The sequence below is a fragment of the Gymnogyps californianus genome, chromosome 2 (assembly GCF_018139145.2).
Source record: "Gymnogyps californianus isolate 813 chromosome 2, ASM1813914v2, whole genome shotgun sequence".
Taxonomy (NCBI): Eukaryota; Metazoa; Chordata; class Aves; order Accipitriformes; family Cathartidae; genus Gymnogyps; species Gymnogyps californianus.
In genome coordinates, this window is record NC_059472.1 from 105,099,016 (window position 1) to 105,126,440 (window position 27,425).

At 41.1% G+C, this 27,425-nt stretch overlaps 1 protein-coding gene across 5 annotated transcripts in view; it reads left to right on the top strand.

Moving 5' to 3' along the window:
* Positions 1-27,425, top strand: part of TNS3 (tensin 3) — a 237,686-nt gene that overhangs the window by 22,875 nt on the left and 187,386 nt on the right. For 2 of the 5 annotated variants that reach the window (XM_050892618.1, XM_050892619.1), the window contains exon 1: positions 11,571-11,679. The exons of the other annotated variants lie outside the window; for them this stretch is intronic. The gene's annotated coding sequence lies outside the window, so the exon portion shown is untranslated. Of the gene's footprint in view, positions 1-11,570; positions 11,680-27,425 lie in introns of those variants that run through there. 5 annotated transcript variants of the gene reach the window in all.

Here is a 27,425-nt window from a genome sequence, read left to right on the forward strand (position 1 = left end):
GCAAAAGTGCTAGTGGAATCTTTATCCCACTATAAAATTTCAAGTAATTTTACTCTGATTTTAACTGTTCTAGCTGATTATTAGAGACAGTAAAAGATTCACCTTTTGAGGCAGGTGGCATTTGACTCATCTGTCCCTCAGGTAGAAGAAAGCTGTTGACTGGCAAGCTTGAGACAGGAGTTGAAAACTCTCGCATCAAAATGTTCAGTAAAGCCTCAGAAATGAGGATGATTTGGTTAAACATCTGAATGGCCTTACTGCAAGAGAAGGGCCAGAGTCATTGCAATTAATCTTTTCAAGAGGATTCTTTTCTCAAGTCTCAGCCATAATTATCTGCATTTCCACTGTACTAAGTGAACGCTTTGACACAATACACTGTTGATTGTGTCCTTCATATTACAGTTACTGGTATTTTGCCAATGGTTTCCCATGTAATCAACTGAGACACATGAGTCAGGCTCATGGTGCATTCCAGATGTCAGTGGCTAAATCCATGTTGCAAATATGTTTTTTTTTTAATTACTAGTTGGTACTCCTTTCTTTATTTTGTTACTTATATCTCCAAGTTTTCTTGGTGAGAAAGATATTTGTGTGAATAGAATAAGAAAAGTGATTGATGTTTTATCTTCCTGTGTAATTTTAAATTCTTTTCCTTCCTCTCAGTCTTTTGTCACAGCGATTTGGTTGTCCTATAGCACAGTGAAGCACTAGGCACATTTGTCTTGAATATGTCTTTCCCTGGTAATTGAAATGAAAGGGAGCATGGTGTATGTGAGGCTGTAGCATGAGCTGAGTGAAAGTAGGTGGTTTAAGACATGCAGTGGTGTATCTTAAGGTACACAAGTCGCATACATTTAATAGCTGCCTATGGAGCTGCAGAAGAAGGTGTCACAAACTATCTGTGGGACACCAGATCCTCTGGCAGTGTTATAGGTGTCTGCCTCCAGCACTGTGGATGCTGAAGTCCAAAGAGAGGTGGCATAAATACTTCAAGACCAAAATGTCATCAAAGTGTGTGCAAATTATTTAAACCGTTTTAAAGACTTGTACTGAAGAAAGATGTTAGTATTCAGGGAAGTTTCTAATCTGTTAGTTAGTTAGATACTTTTGCTAGATTCTTTCCTCTAAACACTGGTTTTTGTAAGGTATTATTTATCTACAAAAAAACCAGACTAAACAGGAGTTAGCCTTATTGCTAAAATCAAAGTTAATTGACATTAAATATGAATTTAAATAAACCTGAATTAAATATGAAATCTGATAATCTGGAGATAGTGGTAAAAAGGGAATGAAGAGAAGAAAATTACAAACTTAGCAAAGGGGGGTGATTTAAAATGACTGTGCAGATACAGGCATTTATGGAAATACAAAGGCTTGAGCTAAGTAAAAGGGCAGATGTAAAAACAAAATAAATAGATAGACACTAATGTAATTCTGCTTTATGTGCTACCCAGAGTTCATGTGCAAATGCTCTGGTAGCAGAAAGGCACCCCAGGTTCAGAGGGCTACTGGCCTTGCAGGGCAGGAGGAAGCTAGGAGTGGATCCCAGTTAGGATGAACTGTGCTGTTCACCTAAAGGATGGGCGCATTCATAATTGACAAAAAGGTGGACACCAGCAAAAGTAAAGCAGGCACCGTATACATCAGCTCTAATAGCAACTACATATGTGGTGATCAAAGCTGAAGGTAATAAAAAGGTGCCATAAAGAAAGGAAACATAGTAAATACAGAAGAAATAAGGACCAGTATTGATCCTGAAGAGTATTTATGGTGGAAAGGACAAAAAGTGTAACAGGGAATTCCACTAGAAATGAAAGAGTTGCTGTTGGGTAAACCTTATTTCAAACCATAGCACTCTTCAAAATTGATCAATTAGTCGCTCCAAAGTAGTTATTTACATGACTCCCTGATTTCTGTATCCATATCAAGGATGTTCTGAAAAAGGGACAAAAATTCCTATCTCCAAAATTTTGGGAAGTATTTTAATCCTAAAATGAATACGTAGAGAAGTTCCTCTTACTCTTTGTATGGAGAAGGCAGTGGCTGACAGGATGGGGCTTACAAGACCTGGGCATGGGTTAATATTATGCTAGGAAAAATTGTTGTATGTAGTTGTAAAGTCAGGCTACTTCACTGTGTATCACTTTCAGTGATTACTCACCGAAAAATGGCCCAATGCTTTGGATGAAAGAAAAAAGACATGGATTTAATTCTACCTCAAGTCACTGGTGTTGTGATAAACTGTCCCCCATTTCCCGCCCCCCCCCCCCCCTTCTAATGCAGCTAGAGATTAGCTGTAAGCAAATGCTGTTATCTGATCAGTACTGTTCTGTGATCTATGCAAAATAAGCTGTGACCTTAATACAGCTCTGACTGAACAGGTGTCTGGTTTGAGTGATTTTTGAAAACCCAAACTGAAATGGTGCTTATTTAGCATTTTTGGCATTTCAGCTATTTCATCAAAATGCTGAAATTTCACCAAAATGGTCAAACGAGGTTGAATGGGCTGAGCCTCTGATTGTAGAAGTAACCTCTCTATTTAGTAACCTCAGCTGTTGGAAGTACCTGGGCAGAACAGTAGTAGGGTACTTGCACTTGCACTGCTGATTAAACCTGGCCCTGGGATCTAAACCAAGGAAAATAAAGTAGCCTTCCTTTGGACAAGGGCATTCCCTTTCTTTACTTGAATTTAGTTTCAGAGATATCAGTACCAAATGGTGAACATGAGATCTCCCCTCCACTCCTATACCTATAAATTACAGAGCAGTAGTTAGTAGAATTCCTCAGGGCACAAGAGTTAAAGCTGCATGGTGTGCACACTTGAGGTTTCTGTGGCCACATTTGCAAACAATAAATGTTGTGGTTTTATCTTGTTTCCCTTGGGGAACATTTTTTGTGTAATCTGGTTAAATGGTACAAGGATTATAAGTGTGTGTCTGTGTGTGTGTGTGTGTATAAATATATACCCACAATTTATCCCCAGGCAGAAATATGAATAAATTGTTAAAGGTCAACAGTTGCCTTGTTGCTGAGCCACTAGTAAGAGGCTCTCTTCTGGTGAGCCAAAGAATTATGCTTTCTTAGTTATGTTCACTCAGATAAGTTATCCGAATGTGACTGAAAAGTCCTCTTGAAGTTTGTTAAGGTGCTAACTAACATATCTTAAGACATGGTTGCTGCTCATATTGTAACTTACTCCTAGCATGCATCACGGTGGCCTGATAACTTGGCTTCAGATGTTCTGTGAAGTTACAAACACAACACTGTGATCTCAAAACGCAGCCTTTGGTGTGTTTCAAGTTGTTTTGAGTTTTGTACCTTTTTATGGGGGCTGTTTAAAATAGAACCTTAGAAGCCCACCAAGTTTCCTTTTCTAGACGCTCTCTCCTCCACTAAACGCGTTAAGCATTGCTGTGGTGTTAGAAGAGAAGGGGAAAAGCCTTGGAAAAAGCAGTCACAAAAATCTGAGTCATGCAGTTAGGCTACCACTGTACATTTGTCTGCTATTGCAGTAGGCATAGGAATGATCCAAAATAGCCATAAGCTTGATAGAGCTTGAAAGAGAAATTCCCTTATTGCACAAGAAATTTGAGTGTGAGATAACGTCCCTTATTTTAGGCTTAGTTCTCTTCTCTGTACTGAAGAGAGAAAAGCACTGTACCTAGCTCATTTCAGTGGTGCTGCTTTTGGAATACTGTGAGATCAGGAAGATCCGGCAGTCTATAAATCTGACTATTCTGTATGAATTTTGCTGACATAGGCAAACAAGTAGATATGCCTTGCCCATAGCAACTTTCTGTAGTTCTAGGCAACATCTTGTTCTGTCTGTAGCTTTGAGAAAGTTGATGTGCTTAGCTGTACTGTTCATTTTATCGTGAGTCTTGCAATAGTTTGGTGTTTTTATAAAGTCCATGTTCTGAAGGTAAGTAAATAATACATTAATCTCAGTTTTCTTTATTATGAGGAAAGTTCCTGGTTCTAGGTAAAAGCTTGAAAATGTGAACTCTCCAGGCTTACAAAACAGATGGCAAAGAAAAGGAATTAAAATGAAGGTTATTATGGATGAACGGGGAGTTAGTCTCAGAATTTTGTCTTGCTCTGCATTGTAAAGTTGTGAAGTTGGACTGGCACAGCCATGTCAACTGGAAGTCCTTTTAGGGAAAATCCCCTTTTCTAAACTGATGGAGCACTGCTGACAAAGCCTCAGTGGAGATGGAGGCCTCCTGGCAGAAAAGTAATTCTCTGTGTGTGGCTCATGTTGTTTGAATAGGCGAGACGGCTGTAGTGGCAGAAGAGACCCTTTAGCCCAGTGCAAAGTAAGTCTGCGCTAGGAAGCTGTGTCAGCATAAGTGGGCCAAAAGTTTAGGGTAGCACCAATTAGTGGTTCCCAAGCTCTGCCCAAGAAGTTAAAGGCTTTCCCAGGTGCCTGAATGGACCTAGAAACAGCTCATGCCAGTGCTTCCTGCCACTTACTATAAATAACATCTTTGTCTCTACTTGTGTAAGAGTGGCATAATCTAACAGGTAGGCAGAAAGCAACTTTTCAGAAACTTCTACTGGGGATGCTGAATTGTAAGAAGGTGGTTTATTGTCTTTGCTGAGTACAATAAGACTATATGAGTACCAAAGATGTAGTGAAATTGTTAAAACATCCTCCATCCCTACAACAGATTTCAATGAGAGAATTTTTTGTTTTCTATCCTCAATTTTTCTTTGCTGGTACTATGCTGAGATTTGGTATTGCACAAGTAGCTAATGTGATCCCCTGTGCTTTATAATTGCTGCTATGCTAAAACTTTTCTTCCTTCTCATTCAACTCTCATAGTTCTGGTTTGTCTTGCAGAGTTGAATGGAAGTCCTGGGAAGATACAACAGGCTTATTTGTGTTTCTTGTTCACACAGAGTAACGCTGTTCCTCTGTTCTATTTTGTTATAGCTAATTGGAGATACTTTCCTAATTCATGGTGACTAGAGTTATGTTACTGCAACTCTCCTGAAGTCAATGGACAACATAAGCCCACACCAGACTTGAAATTGCTGTCTTCCCCTTCCCCCATCTGATTCAAAGTGGGGAGGAAAGGACTATTTTGATTTATAAACTGTGGAGTGTGGAGGTGAAAGGATACAGGAGTTTCAAACAGGATTTGGTGCCTGGACCCTGGAGGCAAACATCTGTCAACTCACAGGAAGATATTTTATAAAAAAATTGGTCTTGTTGCATCTCCCTTTCATAATGTACATTTACAGGTTAGGTTCCACTCTTTGGGACCTCTTCTTTGAATCGTGTCATTGTGAATTAGAAAGAAGACATCATATTCCCTGAGGAGAGTAACTACCAGCCCTATAATCTAAGTGAATGATAGATGAGCCATTCAAATCCTTAATGCTTTTGTACAGCTGACATTATAATGAAAGCTGAGGAAACGTCCTTAAACTGGAGATGGTATGTAGGGCTGTAAAAAGGAGCCAGGCAATAGTGGAGTCACTGGACAAAGATTTAGGCTCCTTGGGGCACAACCATTGGTTTTACATATTACAGAGATATAGCATACTAAGCTTAAGAAGGGGTAATTATAAGGAAACCCTTGGTTAAATAAATTTCCTGTTTATAGTATTTAAAGAGTATGGCTCTTTCTACCCTTATCTAAAGAATCTTATTTTCAAATTAATGTCTGAAAACCCAAATCTCTGGCTCTGTATTCTAGAAAACAGAGGTGGCTAACCTGCAGTCCGTGAAGGGTCTAAATGGACATGTAAACTTGTGGCTACTCATCTACAAGGTATTGTATGGCTTCACTGATAATTGGTAACTGATATTACTGGGCCATAACTGGGAGGTAGGATGCTATGCACAGGCTTGGAGAAAGCTTGCTTTCTTATTTGGTTTAAGGAAATCCACCCATCTCCACTAATAATTAGTGTATATACATAGTAATGTTCATAGGCACACAACATGTACAGCAGATTCTGTCTCAGAGCTCTTATCTCAAAAGTAAAAAGTCCTCTACACATCATTCTGAGTTGGGCCCTGTTTCACTGTGTGAAGAAGGGAGGTGGAGGAGGAGGAATATATCATTTTGAAGCTCCTGTGCCACAAAAAAAAAAGGCAGTTGCCAGTGCTTAGAGTACACAAGGAGCAATGCACTGAGGTTTGATAAGGTGTGTTACAACATCATGCTCTTGGTTCTCTGTTTTCTTGAACTTTGTGTAGCCAGTTGCAGCAATTCTTGTATGCTCTGCACTAAATTTCCAGTCACGTTGCACTGAGTATATGATACATGGCATTTGATTCATCGTTGCCTCTCATCACAAGAGTTGAAGAATTGTGCAACCGATCCCTGTGTGTGCAACTTCTGTCCAAGTCCTATGAGAGGAACTGATTGAGTTCTGAGAAGAGTAAAAAGCCGCAACTGTTTTACTTTTCATTTAGTTCTCTTTCCTACCAGTTTTCTCTGTATCAAGTAACACTTGACTTCCCTCACTCAGTACAAACAGACTTGTGTTGAAAGCATCTTCTGGAGTTGGGAGTTTTTTCTGGACTATAGTAGTGCTAGTATATGTTATACAAAGCATCAGTTATACAATGCATCAGAAGCTTTTCTGCAGCCTTCACAATTTCACTTTTAAACTTGCCAATTCCAGTGTTTCCAACAAGTTTCTTAATGCTTTTTTGTTCTTTCAAGAAAAACAAAAAGGAGGAACAGTTCTAGGAAACTGGAGAATAGCAAAATGTTTATTGGATAATGTTAAGTACCAGGCGTTTTTTGTTATATCACAGGGCATTAAGTATTGGATGACATGAATAATTACACATACAGTGCTCATTTTATCATAATATAAATGAGTCTACCTTAAAACTGCATAGTCCTTTTTATGGTTATTTTCAGCATGCCTATACTATCCTGTAGTGGGCGATGTAGACATACCCTTACTTCTGCCTTGCAAGCTGATAACCTGCAAAAATGCAATCATTTATTAGGAAAATGTGGTAAATTAGTACAAGGAGAAAATGTTGTAAATACTGTGCAAGATTCTTGTCCATTCTTCATAAAGAATCAGAGTACCAAATGAAAATCAGATTAACGGTAGATTTTTCTGCAGTACGCTGTAGGTATGGACTGAAGTTATTCATATGGTTTAGAGAGATTTTGTATTTCTTTTTTGGTTTTGTACCAATTGAACGTTTCAGAAGGTTAATGTAGATTGATGTTTCATTGCTGCACCTGTAACACAACCACTGGTGTGTTTGATCAGTCAGCAGACTTAACGTGAGCTTTTTTACACCACCACAGATATCATGTTCCATACCGGTAAGTCAATGATGGAAAATAGGTTGTGTGGGTTGATTCCTAGAACATAGAACATGGGGTTAAATATGGTCAGTTAGTGTGGTAGCTTGAAAATATATGAAATTGTGGCTTAGTGCCCAAAGTTGACATATGCAGGGGCAGTTCTCTAAACAGTACATGAATGATTATTACTTGTACAGCACTGCAGCTATAAGGATTTGTTTTATTGAAAATGAAAGAAAACAATAAAACCTAGTTACCAGAGAACTCTGCTTTTTTCTTGTTCCAAATAAAAATGTAAGCATTGTTAATTTGTGCTTTTTTTTTTTGCACTGACTGCTTATGGAAATAATTTTAAGATCTGAAGTTCAGGCTAAGTTTGAAATTGTTTCTTACTGTCTTTTGTTAAGATTAAGCTATCATGTGAGTAAGATAGTTTCCTAGCAATCTTCTCCAAAACAGAACAGTAGGTTCCGGGAATTGCCTAACTTGCAGATGCAAAGTGCCGCTGAAAGAGAACTTGGTAAACTGCTTATGTGGGAAACTAATGCACATTTTGGCAGTACTCTGAGGTACTGATTATAATTTATTTTTGTATTAGCAGACTAATCCATGAACCATTTTCTCTTCTCCTGAGGGAACCAATTGTTTTGCTTTAGATCAGATTTAAGAAAATCAGGGCTGATCAATTGAATATTCTCTTATATTACCATCTGGAGGGTTTTTTATATTGTTTTTTCTCTAACGTACTTTACTTATTTTACAACTCTTCCATTATAAAATACTCTAGCAGAAAGGTAAAACTTTACTGCCTGTCTTTGTTATCTTGGGAAGAGGCCTTACCAATGAAAGGTAAAATCGTATTGCAGCAAAATAAGTGTTGCATGAAGAGTAGTGAGCCTGTAGTACAGACTGGGATTTAGTGGTGGTTGTTCATGCCAGAATACAGAGCTGCTGGGGAGACATTTATGAAACACTGTGAATTCTTATGCTACTGTTTATGTTACATAGCTTTAAGTAGCTCCAAAGAAACTATTATTTTGTGATCTCTGACACTGAAGTCAGATTACAAATTTGTATTAAGTGGCCTGCTTTGAAAGAGTGTACCAAGTTTTAGGAGCCTTGCTCAAGGGAAACTTGGTATCTGTCAAGTACTCTTGACAGAAACGTGATGTGTATCTGTATGCCTTATGAGTGGTTATAAACATAGCATATATCATCACACTATATATTTTATGCACATGAAAGAATACTGTTTTGGTTTGGATTTGTGTTATTTAAGCAAAATAGCAACAGGTAAATAGGACTGAAAACCGTTTTTCTGTGCCCTGATTTCTGTGTAACTTGCTCTTCAAGTTCTTGGCTGCTGACAAATGTGGATGGTTAGTTTCAGCTCAGTGATGATCTAATTAAGCAGTCCCTTTTCATTCCGATTTAAAAGCTTTATTTGTTTACTTGATACATTACTCAAATTTGGGTGCTTCTGTAGAAACCAGTAAGAATAAAACACTGTGCAAAATCAGGGGCAAGTGACCTCCAGCGTGTAAAAGGTATGAGTCACTACCATAACTCCTCTTACTCCATTCTTTGGAATTTTTAAAAGTGTTTGTGGTGTCATTAAAGTAGAAAGCGAGACTATTTTGATTAGCAGATTACCGTAGCAACTCCCTTCACACAGCAGATTCCTTGATTCAGCAAGTGTGTATCTGAGATGAATGTTTAACTTGGTCATTGACTACACTTCTAGGCAAGTTCAAATACATTTAAAGCTCTTTAAAATGCAGACACAGATTTTCTCTCTCCCTTCCTATTCTTCCCCATTCCTAGGAAAAGCGAGGAGAGGAGGAATTCAGAATATAGAGGTGATAATTAGGGATGTAAACATATAAGAAGATATTGTTTGTCAAAGCCATGTGTTATAAAATGTAAAGAACATGCAGTTATGCTAAGCTAACACTGTGGCAGCAACCCTACATACTGAACTTCCTGACATTGAGTCTTCATATTGTATTGCAGGTGATATGCAAAAATAAATAATTTTCTTCTTTGGCTAGTGTCATTTATGTGTAAAAATACGTGCATCTGCGACCTGGTATCTGCATATATATGAAGTATTGCCAAAGTACAAGCATTTCAAAATCATGTGTCAGAGTGCTAAATCACATGATTGTTTAAATTTTTTAAAATATAATAATTTCTGCCTCCTTTCATGGGATTCAAGTTTTGAAACTTTTGCTTGAAAGCTAGAAGCTGATTGTAATTCTTTTTTTGTTGGTGAAATTTTCAGGTAATCATGTGATCCATGTGATGGGGCTTTAAGAAAAACACCAAATGCTGTGAGGCTTTGAAGGTGCTGATTGTGTGCACCTGTGCACTGCTGATTAAGAACTTGATCCCGTTCCCAGAGTCTCTTGGCTTGATTTAGGGACACATTAGGTATTATTTAAATATGAGCCATACAGTGGGGTCATGCAGATGGCATTGATCCAGCAGGAAGTTTAAGAGAAACTGTGTCTCAGAGAACAGCGAGATGCACATGTCTGAAAGGTTTGTAACACATGTTCTCTTTCTCTGCTTGGCACAAAGGGAGAGAAGAGATTTAAGATGTGATAATGAATAAAGGATTTTGATTATGTCTGGCTTCTAAATATGCGGGAGCTTTCCTAGTAATACAGCACAGTGAGACACTAAGCATGTCTGGGACCTAGTTTGTCTTCTGTTTGCTCAGTGTTCATTATATTGCTCTCTCTCAGTAAGTAATGTATCTGTATTTGAATGTCATTGCCTTCCATTTGGTCACCTGTCTGCCTGTTCCCATAATATGAAGCATTGCAAAGAACAGACTTAGATTTGAACTTTGAAGCCCAGCTCTGGGATCTCTAGAGATCTCTGTTTCTTGGGAGAAGAATTCCTCCTCAATGCAAAGGATTTGCAAATATTAACCACTGTATTGCCTATCAGCCAGGGGGAAATGCCTAGTGCTAGAATGGGCTGGCTGTAAATCTTGCCTCCAAGAGTAATAGAGTAAGGTATCTATTCCTGCTCAGGATTCACTTCCATGAGCTTGTTTCTGGATCAAGCTACAAAGAGGTCATGTCGGTATGGACACCCCATTTACATGGGGTCCTAGTAATAAGAGGGATGTTCAAATCCTTTCCTTTGTCTCTAATGATATGCATCCACCTCTCAGGTGAGGCACCAGCTGTCAGCTGATAGCATGATCTGGGTTAGGCATCTCAATCCTATTAATTAAATTCCACTTTGCTTTAGTGAATGTTTGATTTTTATTTTTTTAATGCAAGGAATGAGCCTCAGGTTATGCCTGTTTCAGCTAAGTTTCAGGATAACTTTGGGGATAAAATTCTTCACCATAGGAAGGTCCTGAACTCTCATTTCTTGCATCTGGGATGAGACCTCTGCTTTCTGAAATGCTGAGCAAAAGGACAGTAGTTCCTCTATTTCCTTCCTGCCCTGGTCTTTGGCTGTTTATGTCATGCAAGTTACCCCATTCTGCAAGTGGCAGCAGCTTGTGATCCAGCACGTACAGAGGACAGTGCCTGGTTTGTGGATCCTGCAGGAACGCCAGGTGCGGAGCTGCCCTTTCTTGAGCTACCTCAAGGGAGAGGTAATTCTTGGTGTGTAAATAGCATAAATGTCAGCACAGTAAAGAACTGTACTTGCATGAACATGTGTATACAGGGAATCTATGGCCTTAGGCAGCGGCTGAGCTGTGATTTTGGGGACCATCCTGGCACCTCAGATGCTGTACTGAGAAACTTAGGCTGGTGCAGGCCTCTCAGCACCCAGCTCGTTTTGGCCTCGTAACTGTGGCCGCTTTGCACGTGGCTGCCTAGGGCTGTTAAGCTCACTCCTCTGCCGGCAGCCATGGCTGGCCGCCCCGGAGAGAGGTAAGTTCTCGTGTCCCAAGAGCTGCGGCTCCCAGCCTTGCACCGAAGCTCAAAGCCGCCGGGACACAGGCTGGGAGAGCCCAGCCTTGCAGGGCCCTACGGGGTGGCGGCGCTCCCCTCGGCCCGGAGACACCCCCTCCCGCCCCCAAGTGACGAGCCTCCCGAGCCGGGGTCAGGCCTGTCCCGGGAGCGCGGGGGGATCGCGCCAGGTAGCCGAGCCGAGGCGGGGACTGGTGTCGGCGCAGCGGGGCACGGCCCGGCGGGGCTGCCCCGCGGCCCCCCTCCCCCCCCCCAGGCGGGAGCGGTACTACGCGCCTCTTCCCCGCCTCCTCCTCAGCCTTGATCGAGGCGCTGGAGGTTTCTCGCCGGCGGGAGGGACCGTAGGAAATAAAAACAAGTGTGTGCGGCGCTGGGGGAGGGGGATCGCTGCTCCCGCTCTCCAGCCGAGCCGCCCTGCTCTGCCGCGGAGCCGGGGAAGCGAGGTAAAGTTGGGCGGCCGTCGGGAGCCACAGGAGTGGGAGCGCGCCCGGCCGATGCGGCGGCGCGGGGCTTTGTTCCTGGCGGGGCGGAGGAGGTCCGGCAGTGGGGAGGGAGGCCCCTCGGCGGGCCGCCGTACCTCTGCGGCGGGGGCTGAGGAGAGGCGGCGGCTGTGGGGCCAGCGGCCACCGGGCGTGGGGGGCCGCGCTCTCGTCCCCGGGGCGCGTTAGGGTGGAGAGGGGCGTTATTCCTGGCGGCGGGCCGCAGCGCCCCCCGGGGCCTGCATGCCTGGCCCTGGCGGTGCGGGCCGGGCGGGGGCCAGGGCAGGCGAAAGGGATCGGGAACGCCGCCCGCTGGGAGTGCGTTCAAGGGCTCCTGTTACGGGGGAGGGCAAAGGTGGCGGAGCGCCGCCGCGGGGAGGGCAGGACGGCGGCGGCGGGCCAGGGGCCGCGCCGTCCGCAGGCAGGGTCCGGCCGAGGGGCCAGGAAGGCGCTCCCGTATCTCTGTAGCCAGGCTGGGTCTCTCCATGCCAGGCAGCTTAGCGGCAAGGCACGCGTTTCTCTGCTGGAAAGTTACTTAAACCTGCGGGCTTGTCAGGCAGGGGGAACCCCCGGTGCGGGGCCGAGGTGCGTCCGGCAGCGGCGAGCTACTCCCGCGCTCGGCTCCTCGGGTCGCCGTCTGCTGCCAGCCCCTGCAGAGGCTGCTGCGCATCTGTTTGGTGTCTGTGATAAATGGTGTTGTCTTTGGTACCGACCCAAGTCTCTCCCAATGCCCAGCTTCTAACTGTTGGCAGTGGTTTGCCATTACTGGCTAAAACTGCCACCTGTCTTACAGAAACATCAAAATCTCTAGCTGTTTGCTGGTGCTTTTCTTAGATAAATGATCCTTATGTGGAGGATCGAGGTTCAGCATCTTTGTGTGTCTTCTGACAACTGTCCAGGTCAGAAACAGCTTTTGGCATTGGTGCTGGCCCAGGGCGCAGGCTGGATGGCTCAGGCTCCAGAGCCGTGATCCTCCAAGTCGGGATGGTCTCCTGAGCTTTAAAGGAGTTGTGCTTCAAGCGAGTGTCTCGTTTCCAAGCCTAGGATTAGGTGATAATTACAGCATTTTATGTAATTTGAAATCCTTTTTTTTTTTTTTTTGGAATGCTGTTTACATGTTAAACAGTATATTATTTTTTGTATTGAGGAGTGCCTGGTGGTAGTCATTACATTTGTAATAGCAGTGTTTACATTTTACTAGGTATGAAATGAGACAGTGGTGAGAGCCACAAGCACAAGGGCTGTAGCTGTACGACCGAGACTTTGGGTCTATCTTATGTGATGTTTGATAGGAAACTTCTGCATACTGCTCAACACCATGACTGATTACAGATGTCTTAAGCTGGCTAATTTTTAAAAGAAACTGCTGCACTTAGTTAGTCAAGTTTATTGTGTAGAAGGCCAAGTGGGGCTTTTGCTGAAACTAATGAGATTTTTGATGACTTTGAAGCTGTGAAATAGAACCTCTGAAGTATTGGAAGTAGTGGGTTTTTCATCCTGTATAGCCAAAAGGGGTTTTTTGTTTGTTGTAATTAAATTGATTACTTTCAATGTTTATTGGAAGGCTTAATTAGTCTTTTAATTTGTTAGAAGTACAGGTGCTCACGAATCAGTGCTGCATTGCCAAGAGTTTTCCATAAGTTAAATTAGAACAATTCATTTCATTTCGGCATAGATGTGCATGTGCCACAGGGAATGATTATTTAGAGAAGGCAATGGCCACAAGTGGTTTAATCAGTGTTCCTTGCAATCTCTGACTTAATCCAAAGTACCTTTCTGCAGTTCACACTTTGTTTTACTGAACAACTGGGATATTTTGGGATATCGTTACCGTTAGCATTACCTTCTTTGGCCTGCTCTTGTTTCCTGGTCATGCAGAAAATATTTATAGCTGGAACATAGAAGAAGATCCCTGTTGTGTGTTCTTTCTCTGGCTGCGCTGCTTGCAGAGCGGCACGTGAGTCCATCCCTCAGGCTTATCTCTCTCTTTGACCATAAGCTCTATCACTGGCAGAAGATGTGATATCACTGAGATAGTGATATAATAGTGCAGAAGATTGGAAGAATACAGCAATTTCTTTTGCGTCTGACAAAGCTGATGGAGAGTTTCTTCATCTCTTTTGTGTCTGACTTTCCTTCTCTGGAAATGACCAAAATGACAGCGAATGAGGTGGTATTTTGGAGAGATCAGGGAGGCTTATAAAAGTAAAACATTATTAGTATAATTACTTGTGTGTCTCCTAAACATACTCTTTAACAAAAACAAAAACAGAGATGGTAACCAAAATAGCAAACAGTGCTAAAATTGCAGAACAGGTGTAACGAAGGAAAACCAAATGTGGTCAAACATTTGCAATACAAGGAAATTATTCTAGAATAAGTCACTAAACATACTACAAGAAGTGTAATGGTTGGTTAGGCATTTAATTTTAGGGCTTAGACTTCTGTTTTATTCCTAGTGAGAATTTCTAGTGGTGTTTTTCTGGCTGCCATTTGAAGAATCAGATTAACTCATTCGCACTCTGGAAGAATCTCCTGATGCTTACTGAGTACCTATTGAGAATGTACAATTCCTACCATAGTAACGAGTGCTGAATGTGCCTTATCCATCAGCTTCACAAAACTTGTCAGAAATCTACAGCTTTCTTTTTTTGAGTGGACAAAAAAAAAGTACTGAAACAGCTTGCACATTACTGTTTGTCATTGTGTTCTTGTGGTATGAAAAATGCTATGTATTGATATACGTACAGCTTTGCCACACTTTTGCCCTTTAAGTGCAACCTAAAATACTGCATGGGTAGTCTGATTCCTAATTCTGACACTGAGTCATTGAGTAAAGTTGGGGAGATCACGCTGGAAGTGTTTATCCAAATGTTAAGTAAGGTACTCATTTACCTCATGTTGATGGTTTAAGAATTAAAATGAATTGCTTGAGTGAAATAGCAATGTGGAGCAATTCCTGTTGTTTACCATTCAGAAATGTCAGACCTTTTTAGCGCTACGGTGGATCAGTAGGCTAAGACTGACCAGCAACAAGGAAGTGAAGCCTAGAAAAGTAGAACCTTTGCAGGTCAAGTTGACCTCAGCTCCTGTGCCTTCCATACAGAGGGCTCAAATACAGGACTGAAAGTAACCAGAAGTTACCAAATCCTAATGAGAGTCTTTATGTATCAACTATACATCTGAGCTATTGCTGAAGAACCTTCTCTTGGAAAATCCCTCTTGATGGAGACTCTCCAGCCATAAGGGAAGATGTGTGTGATAGGAGAGGTGGGGGAACAGGGAGTGAGTTAGTGGTTCAGATTTTTTTTTTGTTGGTTTGGGTTTTTTTTGTTGGTTTGGGTTTTTCTGTTTGTTTTTGTTTGTTTGGGTTTTTTTTTTTGTTTGTTTGTTTCTCCTGGCCTTAGTACCTTTGTGGCTGGAAGGCGAGAAGCAAGCCAGGTGACTGTGCAGCCTCTCTGAAAGTCAGTTCAGTCCCTGCTTAATTGTTTCTTACACAGCAGGCCTGTAACAGGGATTTGCATGTAAGTATTTGCAGGTGTTTAGCAGCAAATTATTTTAGTGAGCGGTAGAGGATAAGGTGAGGGGGAAGCAAGCATCCTGGAAATGTCAAAGCTATTAAAGTTTTGGCAGGCCAATGTCTCCAAAGTGAGGCCTGCCATTTGATGATGAATGAAAACTGAGTTTCAGAAAAACAGCCTGGAAGATGATATTTTGCACCTGGGGATAGAGCAGTCTGCTACCCTGCTCCTTGCAACACCCCTAGCACTCTGACAGGAGTGTACTTCATTGTATTAATTTTGGCCTTTAAAATTAATCCTTTAGTGCAGTGCTTGGAATGGTAGAATAGACATAATAAGCTACGTCTGATAAATGAGAGAGTGAGGAGGTTTTCTTACGTTTAAACTATCTTTATGGCAGTGTGGGAGAGTCAGCAGTGATAATGGTAATGCACTTTGTGCATGTAAATGGCCCCTCTTCCTTTTTTTCCCCACTTGATTTGGTAGTTTCCTGTATTGATATATTTCACCATTTAACTGTGCTTTTAAAGTTGCTAATTTTTTTTGCATGGTTTAAGAATATAAGTGGACTTGCACACTCAGGACTTCTTAAGTTCAGGAAGGGGGGTATAGCTGTTCTGTGCTTGATGTATTAAGGCAGAATTTCCATAGCCTGCAGGGTCTGTTGTAGTGATCTGCCAGTGATAGGAAATGAACGTTGCCTTGCTTCATAGGGACTAAGTGTTCACCTTTCTTTTTTTCTTTTTCTTCCCCCCCCCCCGCCCATGCTACTATCTAATTACCCTGCGGGTACAGACCTGTGTGATAGCAGAATTGAGATAATGAATTGCTTGAGGCATAAGGTGACAGATTGATTTGCAGTAATCTAATGGACAGGTGTGTTGATGCAGCCTGCTTCCAGTGCACCTCCACTGGAAAAGATCTGAGGAAATTAAGCAGCCTCAGAGACAGAGGAAGGGGGATGCTGTTATGTCTTTGTAGTTCCTTAAGCTACGTAGACACTCTCTTAGCTTTGGGGTGGCAGGAGGAGGATGTTAATCCATTTATTTATTTGTGATTTTGGGGAATGAGAAAGAGAATGGTGGTTTTTGGAGAGCAGTCTGTTAGATTTACATATTCAGGAGGCACTTCTAGAGCTTAGCTTTTTTATTTAATCTATCAGTCTTGCACTGATTTACTGAAAGACAAAGGTGGTGGTGATATCTTTTAAGGCTTAACCACTGAAATGAACAAAAAAAATGTGGAATTGAGGTCATCTTTTTTCCCTCCCAGTTTGTTGAAAGCTGTATGCTTGTAGACAGCATGAAAAAGTGAGTGATCATGACTTTAACCTGCAGACATATGTTTTTGCTTTCAATTAAAATGCTGGTTTGGTTTTTTTTTTCTTGAATGAGGTAATTTTAGTTGGGTAAACTGTGGAGTCCTGCAATGTAAGTGAATTTGTAGTTCTTCCTTGTGTTGAAAAAAATCATTAGACCATATATAAAATTTTCAATGTGCCATCCTGCCCTCTTGTCCCTTGCCTACCATTTCTCAGACTGTATGTTTTGTAAGTGCATTCCCACTGATCAATAGAAGAAGTGTGTTTCCAGCTGTCTTTTTATTTGAAGTAAAATGGGTTGGCTTCCTTCTTCCTTAGGTCTTTCTGTACTTGCCCTTTTTCTGCAGCTAGTACTACTAAAATTCATTTGAGAAGGTAAGGTGAAAAAAGAAGCCACTAGTGTGTAATTTGATGAGGGCTATTTACATTTGCATAATATCATTTTGTTGGATACAAGGGTCTCTGCGGAAATATTTTCTCTAGCAGTGTTTCTTTGCACCAATAAAAAAAAATAAAGCATGTTACACCTTCTGTCTTTCAGCATGAAAATATCTCAGTCAAAAACTTCAGGTTTTTGCATGGCTTCTTGATTGCCAAATTAGGACACTTTTGTGTCCTAATCACTTGTATTCATCCTGATTAATACATTTTGAGGCTTTTTTCCTGCCTTCAGGTTTCTGTATCTCTGTTTTAGTGATTCAGCAGGTGGCTGCAGTTGAAAGTGGCCCAGGGGACACTTCCATCTGGCTTGCCACCTTTTTTCTGGAGGGGATGAGGAGGGCCCAGACAGCTGTGTGCTACGTTCTGCACCTCCTTCCAGCCTGCTGGTCAGTGTCAGGTTGCTGCTGTTGCTTCTTGTCCTTGCAGAAGTAGCTTCCTCCTCTTCCTCCTGTCCTCTGGCAGCTGCAGTGTCAGTAGCTCAGTCCTCTGTGCTGGCTAGCGTAAGTCCTCCTGTTTCAGGACAGCAGCTGGGTTTGTAGTGGCCAGTGGACATGACTTGTTGCTATTGGGGAGAGAAGTTGGTAGTTGGGAGGGTGGGGGGAAATGAGGGCATCCTACTGGGAAGGAGGGAGGGGGAAAAGTTGGTTTTGGGATCTGAGACTAGACCATTGTAGTAAATCCAGTATTCATGGAGCCAGGAAGAGACAGATACTGTAGGACTGTGTTTGGGGTGCTCGTCTGCAGTGTGGAAGCAAAGGAGAGCAAGAGCTTGAACCTGAGCCTTCTGTATCACAGGAGAGTGTACTGGCTTAGAGGTCCTATGGTCTTCCCTCTTTGTATGCTGTGCATGCAGACTCTCCCCTTCCTGCTTCGGTGCTTTATTATGAAGTGGAGTTGCTGTACCAGGAGAGGCTGAGAGGTGCTCTGGCCAGGCATAGCTCAAGCATTCCTGGCTGTTTAATACCAACCACAAGCTAATGGATTACTCCATTAGAAGTTTCTTCTGGAGGTGGACTGGTTTGTAACACCTAGCTCTAGCAGTGTTAGGCTCTGTACCACATCGTGGGCATCCTTGTTTTCTGCCCTTCCTGGGGCTAATGAAGAGGGAGACATGATCTCTGTTCCATGGCCTTATATGAGTTTTCCCCAAGTTGTAAAGGAATTAGTCATGGAAATAAAACTTGTGTGCATCCAAGCTTTTGTTTTGTCTAGCTTTAATAATTAATAGGTGATAGTGGCTTGTTACAGGATGCTTTCTTAGCGGTCAGTGTCCTGAAAATAGTAACTGTGAGAGCAAAGAATATCTTTGTGGGTATTGTGTGCTTGTACATCTGGGAACATGTGATTTCCTGAACATATGTGTTAGGTTTTGTTTAACTGGTGTATCTGAGCCTTTCTATAGTGTTTGCAATCCAAATATAATTTTTTACAAATTGTTGACGTTGTACTTTTGCCAGGTTATGGGTAATTTGCCTTTTTTTTATTACACATATATGGAGAAACTTCAGCTGCCTGGATTTCAGTAACAAATTGTTCCCTTTGGGTTTGATGAAGGAGTTGTTATCTGATTTTAGTTCACAAACACACAGCCTGTTGCTATGGTCAAGAAGTGAGAGCCTGGAACCTGACTAGGTCTATGGTTAAATTCATGGCTGTTGATTTTAGTATGTAATCAATGTAATTCGTGTTTGAAAAAACTCTGAAAACACTTCCTTATGAACACAAGGTATCTCACTAATTAAAAATAAGCCTTTCCTGAGGTGTGCTGTCTTTTTTGCAGTCATTCACTTATTCTTGCAGCTATCAGCAACTCTCAGCCTTCTGAATTTTTATTTTCAGTTGAGATGGATTTGATTTGGAAGATGAAAAGTCAATTACAATTTATGACCTATTAATTTAGCTTCTGGGAAACCTGGCATTTCCAGTGACAGTTTCAATAGATTAGGGTGTTTAAGATCAAACTCTGGGGGAGGATGTACGTTTTTAGTAGTAGACTGGATTTTAAGTAATACATTTTTAGATTAGTAGATTTCAATTGAAACACTGAGATTTGTTATTAGTCTGTTTCTTAAAATTCCTCTCTGCTTTCTCCTGTCTAGTCCAAATACTGGATTTTTTTGAGCTGTAAGGTTATAGGCATCTAAAAACTATTCTATCTTAGCTGCTCTTGCTCTTTGATTATGGTTTGTTGAAAGCAAAATTGTATTTTTCAAATATCAGCAATACAGCTGTTTTAGAAATGCATCTTCAATCTGTAAGTAAAATATGACAGGTAAATATTGGCAAGTCTCATACACTTTCTTTATAAGTTATGACTCTGGAAAGAAGTGACTGACAATAATTCTGTAGTCATTTTCAAAAGAGTTCCATGTTTTGTGCTTTTTGTAACCTTGCAGGTGTTTCCTTTCAGCAGATACTCAGCAGTGGCCTTGCTGCAGCTTGAATCCAGCTGTTCTGCATTATTTGGAGAGCTTTTCGTGTTCTGCAGTATTTTTATGGATGCCAATATTCCTTTACTTGTCTTATTTCTTTCTGTCTTATATACCGTGGTTACTTAAAATACTTCAGAGCTGTCCTGCCACTCCTTTGTCTGCTGTACAAAAACATACTTAGGTGTGTAGGCTTGAATCTTATGTTAAGATTCGTCTGCCTATATTAAATTACATATGTGTTTCAAAATGCTTAATGATGGAGCAGGGGAAGAAATAGGTTTAATTCTGGCTGGAAACTTAATTTTCTTCCATAGAGTTCTTGCCTTTTGAGGCTTAAAAATTTGGTGTTTTCAATCTAATATTTTGCTTTTACTTCTGTGCTGCTTCATGGGATATGCTTCATTTGTGATTTCCCCCCCCGCCCCCCCCGTAAGCGCTGGAATTTTCTCCAAGTAGTGGCCTTCCTGAAGCACAATGGTTTTATCGTTAGTGTTGAAGTGCATCATGGGATTTGTAGTTCTCTCTAAAGAAACTAATCTCTAGAGGAATCGTGCCAGAAGCCAGCTAGAACTCCATCCCTCAGGAAGCACAAGAGTAGCATGCCAAAAACTTTTGGCTTTTGCTGTGAGTATTCTTTTGTCAAATACCTGCTTTCTCTCCTGTGCAAAGGTACTTTGAAGAAAACAGTAATTTTTAAAAATGCAGTTTTGACTTTTTATTTCTATGTAACTGAAACACTTTGACTGTTTCTTGTGTGTATGCATGTTGTTACTTTCAGTTTTATTTTGAAATGCAGATGCTCGTTCTGTCCCAAAGAGATAATATCTGTTCTTTTTGTACGTCAGGGGCATAAAGTGTGTCAACAAGCTGACCTTTCCTGAAAGCTAGAGACTAGGTCATGAGGCACCCCAGCTTTGATTATGGCCTGCAGGAGATAGTGTGCTACTCCCCAAGAAAGAAAATTTCGGAGCTAATTGGGAAAGAGTGGCTGTGTTCAGCTGTAACATCTGGAATATGCAAGTACAGAACAGTACTTCTGGGGAAAACCAGGACTGAAATGTTGATTCATAGTCTAGTTTAAGATAATAGTATCAAAATAGTCAGTGATTTTGTGGTTAAAGAAATGTGTTGCCAGAAGGAGCTGATAAATAATCAGAAACATCTTTGAGAATTGTTTTTTAATGGCTTGTGCTCATTTGAGAAGGGGAAAGCACCTTGTCATCCCTAGTTTAATGAATTAACACTTCATATAAATACCCAATTGAGCTGGTTAGTGCCTTATCCGTGTGCTTTTAAGTGAAACTGTGTTCTCTGCAGGTGTGAAATTTTATGAAAACATAATTATTCTGCTTAGTAGAAAACGTGGTTAGGCTGAGCTGGTATTACTCAAGTTTCATGGCTTTTCTTCCTTTTAATAGATTTTTTTGATTGGGTTTTATTTTGTTTTTAAAGAATGTGATGACTAATGCTTGGAGCACAGGACTGAAATTGAAGCAAAACAGACTTCACTGTTACACGTTCTCCATGTCACTGACTCATGCTGATATTGTCATCAGTAACATAGCTTGAAATGTAAAATGGTACACAGTGAGAGAGTTTGACATTTAGCCTCATTGGGATCCATTGTCTGTCTTTTTGGAGGCAATAATTGTTCCTACCTCTTGCAAAGCAACTTCAGGTTCCTAGGTGTCATCTGCACGGTGATGCCTGTTGTTGCTTAACCAAGTGGAATTGTGCATCCTGTGCTTAGAGCAGGGCTGTGGGTGTTGCTGCTGTGGGAGAAGAGGAGGCCCAGTGAAGTGTGCTGCTTGGGGAGGCTAGGCAGTTCTGCTAATAGGGGTGGGCAAGCTCTTAACGGGCAGAAAGGCCTCATGGTTCCTTTTAATCTTGGAGTTTAGGAACAGCTGAGAGCTGGAGGGCCTTGTCACTCTTGAGAATCAGACCCTTTCCAGTGAGAAAATGCGGTTTCTCATTCCTGATGGCACTTCTGAGCTTTGAGTCACATTCCTCTGCTTTCGGCTTCCATTCTAAGTATCATGAATGCCATTCCTTTCCTGGGCGTCCTGGAACAATTTCTTTCTCCTTCAAGTCTTTCAAGGAAATGGATGCTTCTTTCACAGTTTGCTTGGAGAGGGAGCATTGCCTGTATTAACATTTTTGGGTTGTTCAGTTTACTTGCTTTGGCTTACCCATGTGGGTGCTGTTACAGTTATTTGTAGTTGTTCCCTAATGAATAAGTGCTCTGAAGACCTATAGAGCTGAAAAGGGAAAAACATTTCAAGGTAGAGTAGGAGTTTTCAAGCAGGCAGAATTTTTCACTTCATTGAACTTGAAGCGGTGAGGGAAAAGAAGTATGTGTGCAGAGCAAATCAAGGTTTTCCTGTGAGTCATTAACTATCTTTTGACAGCTCTCAGAAGAGCAGTGAGCTTGCTCCATTTATTTCTTAATGACACCAAATTTGGCTCCAGTTTTATTTGTTTACCATGGCCATGAAATTTGCTGTACATTCTAATAGATTTGGGAGTTTCAGTTCAAGTAACTCTGACTTACTGTATTCAGAACTGAAGTTCTCTTGCATTTTCTGACAGAAAAGTGTTATGCTCACATGAAGATGGAGTTAAACTTCAGTGTGATATTGCTGATATAATGAAGTATTTCAGGTGTAGCTGGATCCATTCGTTAATGAAGAAATTTAATGATTGGGAAAAGTGTGAATTCACCTGACTGAGGTTACAAGAATACAAACTGAGGATTTCACAGATTTAGGCGTGTCGCCTAGAGGCACAGACAATTTCCTAGGTATCGTAATTATTGCTGAGCAGCATTCAGCAAGAGAAAAGGTATTCAAGAGAGAGGCAGTCAGTGGGAAAGCAGAGGAAAAATGAAAATACTCCTGCTTAAAAGCAGTATGAAAAGGCCTAGAGAAGAAAGAGCATTGCTGGGGTGATATTTTCAACCTGCATAGGTCTTTGAATATAGAGTTCCTGGGAAATGCAACACTTGAGATCACTTTGGGGCCACAGAGTCTATGTATGCTGTTATGCCTTTGTGTTGACGCAGATTAAGAATTGGCAGACCTGAGTTATGTGTTGTTTAACTCAGTGTTCTGTACTTCAGGAGTAAAAGGAGCGTTTCGTGATTGTGTTTTGGCTCTTTTGGTTACTTGTCTCTTGCTAGGAATCAAGATTTAATTTTTAGGGTGATGTATTTGTAATGAATAAATTGGGGAGGGGGCAATGACAGATGAACTTTACTCATACGGACTTCAGCAAGATACTCTGAAGAATAATACATTATTTGACTATAAGGTCTATACCAGGTGAAGTACTTCAAGATGCCTTTTGTATTTCTCTTCATTATTTGTACTTGAATAATTTTTTTAAGGTGTGCTGTATTCTATTTGTTATCCATGTCATAGCAACAAGATTATTGATTAGTCATGAATAGTTGTATACAAATTTGTTTCCTAACCAAATGACTGAAACTTTCTAAAGGGGAAAGAGAAATATACTAGCTCACTGAAGAAAAAGCCCAAACCTTTTCTTCTATTAATTCTGGTGTTCATATACACAGCAGAGTTTCCAAAAATGTGATATAATTTTAGAAACCAGTCCTCTGAGTACCTCCTCCTTTATTGCTGGCTTTCTTTTGTAAGTGTAGTGAAACTGGATTACTGCTGACATTTCAAGTATGTTCATGCACAAATATATTAACCTTCTTTCCTGTCTGTTACTGTGGTATCTGGACAGTTTATGCTCCTTCTCAAAGTTACTTAGCTGCATGTCATCCCAATGTTAAAAAAACTGGTATCTCCATTTTAGAGATGGTGCACACCTGCATGGAAAAACTAAGCCATTTGTCCACGTTTCCCCAGAGGTCTGTGGTGAGGCAGGGAGCTTTTGACATTTCCAAGATCCAAATGGCAGGATGGTAGCTGAAATGGTTTGTGTCTTAGCTTCCTTTTATCTGATTTTGTGTATAGTCTCTCTGCAAAGTATTCAGTGGCAAACTGTGAGCGGTAATGAAATGAGAGAACTTCAAAGCCCAAGGATGGATTTCGCGAGTGGAATTTGAAAGTAAAGCCCCTGTTCCCAGTCCATCGCTGCGTTCTTATTAATGCTGCCTGGCACAACTCATGTTGTTTCATGAGTTGTTGGAGCAACTGATGTTGCCTGTCAGTGAGCCACATCATTCTATATGTGGCAATTTCCCCAATTATGCACTCTTCAGTATAGTGGAGCTGATGGATGTAATGTAGGTGATAGCAGGATAGATTTGCTTATAAACTCCCAGTGGCATTGCCTCCTTAATCTGGCCAGTGTTCTGATGTGGTGAGAATTGGCTGTATTAATGTTACTCTTGTAGCTCTTACCAACTCCATCAGCTACTAGGTTTCCTGTTTCTAACACTTTTTGCAAAAAATGGGAATTTTGACGCTTCTGTAGGAATGAAACTGGGCCGTTTATGCTAACACTGAGCTGCTTAAGGCTTTTTTGGGAAGAATGTAGGGTTTTTTTGTCCATAGTTTAGCAGAACAAGAATCTCGTTTCAGGCCCTCTCCAAATCATGATAGTTTTCAGCTTGCCTAAGAAAAAGATGTAGAAGGGTTTGACATCACAGATGCCCTTCTGATGTCTAACTAAGGTGTTGTGTAAAATACAGTTGAGCAGTGGCAGCTCAAATGTGAATAATATCCTGGAAATACTAGAAGAACTACCTGTCATAGTGCGTATATTTGCTTTTCCTAATATCTTTAGCTTCTCATGTTCACTTTTTCCTGTTTATAAAGCAAATTTGTTTCAAAGAATCTGTATTACAGATGATAAATATTACTTTTGCTGTTTTAGAATTTGGAAAGGACAGTCATATCTCTGTGTGATGCAGGTGCCATTTCCAACCTGAACCTGCAGTGAATCTTTTTGATGAAGCATAGCATAATGTTTGATAGACAATGGGGATAAAATGGTCTCTCAGCTATCTGCATGTGCATGTCTGGGGATGGAGGGGGAAGAAAGTAGTCTTTCAAAGGGAAAAGGAGGGTGTGTGTATTCTGGGGAGTATCGTATTAATCTAAAGGAGCTAGATGCATTCTTTGAGCTTGACTTCTTGCTCTGGGAGGGACTGGGGGGATGTAGTGTGTGTGTGGGGGGGAGGTGGTGAACATTCCTGGAGGGGATTAATTTTGAGGTGACTCAAACAGACACTTTGATCCTTTCCATCTGCAGGTTGGCTTGTTTTAGCTTGTTAGTATATGGATAGCAAATTCCCTCCTTCCTTTTATGTTTGGAAAATTGCTCATAGCCCACACATGGCTCTGTAATTGGTGAGAGATTGTTCATTCTTGCCTGCAGGAAGACATTTCTCTGTCTGCTGAGCTGGAGTTCCAGACTAGATAGAGGGAATGCAAGAAAAATGTAGATGGGAAGCAGGGCTACACAACTCTTATTTAAGCTATGATTCTTGAAGAAACGGCCACTAGTCCATCTGTGTTTGCATCCAGAACACCGTGTATTCTGCAGGATGAGGGAAGTAAAATTGTTCAGTAGCACTCAGCCTCCCGTGTGCCTCAGTGCATAATGGTGTGGTTGCCTGTAGGACATGGATACTGCGTTGAAACCTCAGTGAGTTTAGGAAAGTTTTCTTCATCGGTAATCCACAATAGTTAAACACTCTCATGAACATCATCAGGTTTTCTTGTTTAGTTCAACTCCAGACTTCTTAAATATGAGTAGGAAGGATTATATATATGTGACCTGAAAGTAGACAAGGGTTTGGTGATATCAAATATTATGCTTTGTTTCTCAACCAAACTTCTTAAAGATTGTTAAACTTGTGTTCTGTTGAACTCGTATTGCCCTGCCTGCTCTCAAGTTGCTCTTAAGTCAAGATTTTCCAAAAGTATCAGGATTTTCTTCACACTGGGTTTTCTCAGAATTCTGCCTGGGTGCTTATCCTGCAGGTTAGATAGCACTGGTCAGGTTACAGAGAGGTTTGGTCTCCTGCCTCTTCCCCCACGCCAGAAGATGCTTTGGAAAGATTTGTGTGTGCGCATGTGTTGTTTGGAACTTTTCATCTCTGTGAGGGTATATCATGCCACAAGTGAAGATTTTATTTCTTGTTCAAGATAGAAAATAGCAGTATGTAACAGCCAGAGTCCTGGCATAAGCTTGTAGTATTTACTTAGTGAAATTTTTCCCTGTGTTGCTTACACATCTACATTTAAAGATTTGAGGTGCTTGCTTTGGCTTGGAGTGTTGCAGTTCTCTTGTTATTTTAAGATCTCACAGAATTTTGTTCATAAATGTGATTGACCAAGGGGTCTGGCCACGTTCCAGGATGAATAATTACAATCTGTCCTCAGTTTTGATTAGATGCAACACTATTCCCTTATCTCTCTGCTTTTGTAGTTGGTGGCTCACTCTGGCTGCTTTGGGGTCCTAAAGGAAGAGTACAAGGACTCTTCTCACCCACCTCACAGAGGCCTTTTTAAAAGAAACTCTGGGGGCGATTTAATCCCCCTAAACTCAAGGTGACTTTTTGTCACCCACTGGTGACTGGGCCTCTGCTAGCAGGAGTTTGTGTATTTGAGGTTAAATTTGAGTAAACCAAGTAAAGTGTGGGGTTTTTATGTCTGAGAGGTCTTGCATTTGACTTTCATAGATGATACGGTAGTGTTTAAAAAAAGAAAAAAAAAAATCGACAAGTGCCACCATTTTACAGCAGCATTAACTGGTTCCTAATAATGTAATTGCTTTCTTAACAAATGTCTCCTGAACAAAAGAAGCTGATGACTGAAGTAAGTTGAGTGAGTGAAAGAAAATTAACTCTGTAATAGCTGCAAAAATTAGGTTTTTTTGAGAACTATGTTAGATATCGGGACTTACAATATGAGGATCTTTGGAGGTCCTTGGAGGATGATTGCATGTTGCTGTCTCTGTGGAAATACTTGCTTCTAGATGTAGATAGATCAGTCAACAGTGAAGAGGAAGTCATAGCATAGGTCATGATGTAAGTAAGCACTGTTGTACATTATAAGCTACACAAGCTCATGTTGGCTGTAATGCTTGGAAATTATGGCTGCTATAAATAATGGCATGAGTTGGATAACTGTAAGTGTAAGCCTAAATTCCAGGTAGTCTGATTCTGCTAGAAATTTTCACTTAGATGACCTTGCAGGATTGCCTTTCCTGCCTGGGACTGGGGTCACTGGAACAGTGAGTTGCATGAATCAAATCTTAATCTCAGTTCAGGGAGCCTTATGTTTGGGGAATACCTCACGTAAACCAAGAAGTCTGTAAGCAGTCCTCTCCTTTTCACCGAGGATGTTCCTGTGACCACATTCAGTCACAGAAAGACAGTTAAACACAGCCGTCTTCCAAAGAGGCAGAGTAATAGAAAGATCTTAAATTTTCTGCAAAATGTCATTATGAAAGACGTTTCATTTAGTCTGAAGTCATCTGTCTGGACATGCAGCACATGCAAGTAGTAAGAACAAAAAGGGGATCTGTATGTTGTTGTACAGGTATTATATAATTAGTATCTTGTGTATATGTGCATGTTTTGCATGGAAAAGATTCATTTGTCATGCTTGAGTGTATAGTGTACAGTAGTTCAGATTACTAAATCCCAGGGTTTGGTTTGGCTTAACTTTAAAGGATTTTATCACTTGTTCTAAGAAAAAAATATTAAGCTCCACCCTTTGTTTGCTTGCAAAATGATATTTCTTTGTTTAAAAAGATCTGCACTGGTATTGATATCTTACTACCTGTTCTGTCAGCAGTAAATTTTTATTTCCACGGTTCAAGTTGCTATCATGTGTAAACACTACATGCTGGTGGCTGCGTGGGGGACTGCGTGGGGACAGGTTGGAGTCTCATGGGCGCGTGGTGAACGTGGCAGTTACTCAAGGTGGTGAAAGAATAACTGAACAGTTTCTGGAAAGTGAAAAGATGGAAAATTAATAGCAGCTACGGGAAGGTGACAACTACAGTTAG